The sequence below is a fragment of the Lottia gigantea genome (assembly GCF_000327385.1).
Source record: "Lottia gigantea unplaced genomic scaffold LOTGIsca_40, whole genome shotgun sequence".
In the NCBI taxonomy this organism is placed as follows: domain Eukaryota; kingdom Metazoa; phylum Mollusca; class Gastropoda; family Lottiidae; genus Lottia; species Lottia gigantea.
In genome coordinates this window covers 224,130-230,334 of record NW_008709380.1, presented here as the reverse complement: position 1 = coordinate 230,334, position 6,205 = coordinate 224,130, and positions in this window count along the sequence as shown.

The following is a 6,205-nucleotide window of genomic DNA, read 5'->3' as shown; positions in this document are numbered from 1 at the left end:
TTATAATAATCAGTTCCAGCAGAAACAAGAAAAGCTCTAAATACTGATATATAACACTGAATTGTATAATTAGTGATAGGAAGTGTGTAACAAATATAATAAGAATAGTGACATAAAAAATGTAAAAATTCAAATTAAATTGAAACAACAATACATCTGTTTACCATAAAACAAACATTTTATTACCAGATGTGTATTTAAATAGACATTAATGTATACAACAGAATGACAAAACAATCCCTAAACTTTTAGAAACAATACTACAGTATAGTGTAGCAAAAACCTTTTCTGCTCATCTGGTTTGATGCTGTCCAATTTTTTATATTGGTTGTTTATAGGTTAGTTTAGTCTGTTAAGTTTCTATTGTATTCTACCTGTAAATAAAATAGACTGCTGATTGATTTGGACTGGGTTGAATGGAAATATCTTTGCTCAACTATCTGCATAGATTCATTTCTTTGTTTAGAACTAAAAACTCATTGAATGACTAATCATTTCAATGTTAACATGTGATTTTAACTGCAGCAAAGCTTGCAAATTTGTGGCTATCATGGACAAATGCACTTAAAAAATATGCAAAGCAACTATAGGCTATACCCAATGAATAATTCTTAACAATTAAACAGAATCAAATTATGGTTTTTTTTAACCTTTCATAACAAACGATACAATACCATATACCGGTATAAGCCAATCTTATTTTAAACTCTTCCAAAATTCAAACAACAACAAATTTAAACAAAACAATGCCTCAAATAATCTACTCAATCTTGAAATACATTGAAATATAGAAATATAGATTTTCTCTTCTGTAACAAACCTTGGAATCTCTAGCAGAATTAAATAAAGTCTTTCTGCCTCATCAGCTACAATCTTCTGTGTTTTTCTGTTCAATTGATTTTTTGCTCTTCAGTTCTATATACTCCTAATTTTCAACTTGTATTTTGACGTTGAATTCTTTTGAGGGTTTTAATATGATTCGAGGAACTGACTAGTAGACTTAAAGGAACCTTGCAAGATAATTTTACAAATTTCCTATATATTTAATAAATGATGCTTCTTGTTGGTAAGATTTGAATGTTGAATTTCAATCCTTCAAGTGTCTTCAATCTTTTCCCCTAATTCTAATATAAATTCAACAATTATAAGCATAATAGACATTAAGATTCTATGTCATCAGAACTTAATTTGCAGAAAGTTAAAACTTTTGAGTTAATGCATCTGACCTAAACCTGCACAATCCTATCTTTTGACTACCGGTATAGGACACGCTGGTATTAACCAGAGGAGGCTAATCTTTTAATCAATAGATAATCTCACTAACATCCTTTAACCTTTAACCTCTCCTCACAATAATCTTCTTGTAATCTTCAAAATAAACAAAATAATTTCTACACAATTCAATGTCTTTATACTCATGTATACTTTCAGAATGAAACAGTTTGAAGGAATCTCAGTACCATTTATAAACAACTGCCAACAAATGTAACAAAAGCATTCTTGATTTTACATCTCCATTTCAACATCTATTACAATTGGCTAACAACCTTGCAACAACATTACTGTGCATAAAAACTGCCTATGAGAGCTAAAAATGATTTGTGAGCTGCCTATTTTATAACAGGAAGGTTGAGTCAAAGGTAAGTTACAAGCCCTGACTAAAAGGAAATCTTTAAAATGTCTGTTTAGAATTATTTCCATCAGGCTATTTAAAGTACTAATTAAGAAAGAACTAAAATATAACTAACAAAAGAAGAAGACAAAAATCCATAAAAAAAGTTACATCTTTTCACTTTGAGAGAAGCTTTTCAATTAATAAGAATTAGAAAGAGGTTTCCTGACAAAATCCAATCTGTAAAATGTGTCTGAGTATAATGATTTAACTTACTATACTCCATATTAAATACTATCCAATCCAATATTCAACAAAAGATAGGCAATAAAATGATAATAACCCATCACTCTGTCTACATCCACAAATAGATTTACCAATATTCCATATCTTTTATTTATCAAGGGATTTTAACAAGATACTGTATTCAATAAGGAATATTTCAATAGAGAGATTCTGACAGTCTGTACTGTACTTAAAAACCTGATAGCCAAGAGACTAACTAACCACAACTTTATCTTCTAACATGGAAGTTTACATACTTTAAGATAAACTTCTAATTAAGATATTTGGTCAGTCAGATATAAAATAGACTCTCTATTGAGGATTGCAATTATGATCATTACAAATTGTCCAATAAGCTCTCAGTATAAAGTACCATATTGGGTTACATATGATAAGCATTACATCTTAACACTCCTAGAATACCTAATGTCATAATAGTTCTTAATCTTAGTCTCTCTTTCAAAGACTGACAGAATTCTCTATTGTGGTTTGCAATTTCAATTGTTATAATGTTCAATAAGCCAGTATAACAAGTACAATATCAGTATAGTTCGATAAAGTCTTGTATGGTAACTCTAGTGGAACACCTAGTGCTGTTCTGGTTTTTTAACTCAGCATCCTTTCAAAAGATATATTGACTATACCTTAATGTTGCCTTACATGGTCAGGTGTTAACCTCTGCCCGCTACAATTTCCAAAAATTGTAATTGATATACAAAAAAAAAGTTTCTCAAATAAATGTGCTGTCATTTAAAAAATTCTTCACTGCCTTCAATACAATTCTTTAACAAGAAACAAGAAAGATTCTATACTTACATAATGATCGTGATGATGAAAGTCAAACTTTATTCAAACATCAGTCTGGTAGAAACATTGAATTTTCATTGCTTTTTCCATGTTTTTTTTTCTTTCCAACTAAAGAAACAGAATGTCATTAATATTCATGAGCTCGTTTCGTCAAGTGTAAAAGATAATACAACTTTATTGAAAACTTTCACTTTCCTTCATTTAACATGCTTTTAAAAGTAATAGTAACTCATCACTTCTCTATTTCCTTTGATGCATCTCTTTTACGATATTTATCTTGGCAATAAGTTGGACTCGACAATCAATACGTCTCCTTCCATTGATTAGCTTAACATCATCAACAAACTGTCAATTTTCCTAAATGTTTGACTCTTCCTCATATTTCACTAGCTTGGCTACATATCACATGGTTTATTAACAATTACCATACCCCTATGTTTCACACATACAATATTGTAATAAAACAGTAACAGCACAAACCACGAAGCTTTCAATGAATTATAAATTTTTTTTATCCTACACCCTAAATTGGCATAAATATGTTAGTAATAAACAGAACCAGAAACGGTTTCTGACAAATTTTGCATCCTGAGCACTGTGAAATAAATGGCAACAGTTTGTTTTTTATTTTGTAAGACTCCTTTGAGATTGTAAGCTATACCAGATATATGAGAGCTTGAAATGGAATTCTAATTTCACCTTATTGTTTCATTTAAATGGGCATCACCATGCAGTGTACAATATTTACATATTAAACCACTATATCAAGTATAAACTAAATACTAACTCAAATAAATCTCATTTTAGTTGTCATGGGAAATGAATTATCATCACATTAACTTATTTGCTCTGTAGAAGCCATACTAAAACAGGAACTGGAACCTGTGTAGAGACATCACTAGAAGATATAATATCATTAATGGCCCACCAATATACAATTTATAAACATTGGTTCAAGGTTTGAAAGGATGATAAGAAATTCCCCAAGTAATTCCTGTAGAATATAAGCAAATATTGACTGGAATATTAGAAATTGAGACAACACGGACTAGTCCAATATTGACACTATGTGAGATACAATAATAGCACAAGAAGATCTAATCGCAGTTAGAGTCCACTTATATTAATCAGTGTTTTGTTGTAAATACAAGACATCCAAGTAGAAAAAACATATTTGGGATAATTTTCACTCATTTCATAATTTCCAGCAAGCCTATGATTCTCAAGAAGAATATTGATCACTTGATTTGTAATACATTTCGTCTGACATGTTAAAAAGTTTTGTTGAAACCAGTTAACTTCGAGACCAGCCGTGAAGTCAGGTTTTCTGCATTAATAGTTATTTTGTAACAAAAAGGACTCCACAGTATCACGGTATGTGACATCTATATCAATCTTAATTTACAACATATGTCATCAAGTGTAAACAAAACTATGGTATGTATTATGGTTATCAATCCTATAAAGTATTGTCCCTGAAACAAATTGTACTTAAGAGACATCTTCTGAAAATATATAATTCATACTAATTAGGCCCTATTGGCCCATTAATAGATGTTTGTTTTGTCTTCAAAACCTATTTTTATATAACTTTTCCTCAGCAAAAAATTCCCAATCTATACTACAGTTACTAAATGTAGAACATTTCCTCACATATGCTTCATTCACATACAGTAATCTTATCAGCTTAAAAGATACAGAGAAAAGATTTAAATGTCTGAAAGGGACAGGTTTGCCATCCATTTGTACCGTAGCTTCAAAAATGGGAATTTTTAAGCTAAGCCAATCAGTAATAGTTTTCACACCTCACCGTCAAAATGTGAGCCTTCAAATTTCTGTGTATCATGTTTGAAAATTAATAAATAACTTGAATTCTGAGGATTTTGCCAAGTAAATGATCATTTGCCTTGGTCTTTATCATTGTCTTGCCTTGGTCACATTGAACGATAACCATTTTCCCTGACAAATGAAGTCTGAAGATTCTTTTCATAAGAATGTAAATTCTCATTGAATATTTTTTTCTCTCCTTTCATACATAATGTATTCACTTAAACAATATCTCATTAATACATTTTCCTTCTTCCTCAGGTTTTTAGAAAGCTGAATAAGAATAGACTGTGAAACTCATAAGTTTTCTTTTCAAGTTTGATAAGAAAAATGTAAACTTCTTAACACGCACAATACAATTTTTTGTCTGACATTCATTGACCTTCAACGATAATTTGTCTTTATAAGAAACCATTCAATAGTGTTAAAGCATAAAAATCTCATGACAATAGCTACAGTATACAATGAGGTTTTTATATTGACATAAAAATATTTATTCACTATCACACATGTTTATTTAAAATTAAATGGATATTGATTATGCTTTAGATCAGATCAACATGATTTATACAAATATTCATTATAGGGCTGGGTGATCAGTATAGTAATTCATATTGTTAGAAATATCATCTGTTTCAAAAATACAGTAAATATCACCATATTGTGCTATATGGTAATTATAATGACATAAAATCAATTTTCATGCAGTTAAGATCATCCGCATAATTTTATCAAGTAAATTAATATTTGAAATACCAGTACTTAAGCTTTTTCATGCTTTCAAAGATTGAGACTAAGATATATATACAAAAATTTTTTTTTACACATTAAAAAATCATAGATAGAGACTAAAAATCTGACTTATAAAATATCATGATAGATACCCATATTGCGATATCCACTGGAACTAATATCCCCAATAATGTAAAACAAATCATTATGAAAAAGCAAAAGAAGCTTATACATGCATGACAATGTTCATTGGCAAATACAGAGTCTTATCCTAGAACCTCTTAAAATTCATATCATATGGTACTGTGGTGGTGTTTTTTTGAGGAAGGCTGACCAGGTTTTGGTCATGTCAAATTTCATCATTGAGTTCTGAAATGCCTCGTGCTGTTGGCCCCTGTGACAATTCTCCACCTAATGATATCTAGAAACACAACTGTATGGTACACATATGGAATCGAGAGAATAGATAAGCTTATATCTAAAGATAAGATGAAATATCATATTAAATGACTTTATAGAGGTTAAAATTATACAAATTTATAAATAGTTCAGAAAAACAAATAAACCCAGAAGACCAACTCAAGAACTTGCTACAGAAAAATCAGAACAAAAAGCAGCCATTATAAATGAAAAGAAAATTCATTAATCAAATATAACTCCTGCTATTGTTATAAGAACACTAAAATGATGTTGCAGAAACCTAAATCAATGACTTATTTTCGTTAGTTATCTCAAAACTCATCAATTATATATTTGATTAATTTAACCCATTCAAAAAAATAACCACATTAATGTGAATCGAATTGTGATGGCACGAAAGACCATAATAAGTAAAATAAATGTCTGGGAAAAAAAATATAATCAAAATCATCTAAGATATTTTATTACCATTCACAATCCATAAACTTATCATTTTCATAATCAGTTATTGACAATGAAGCC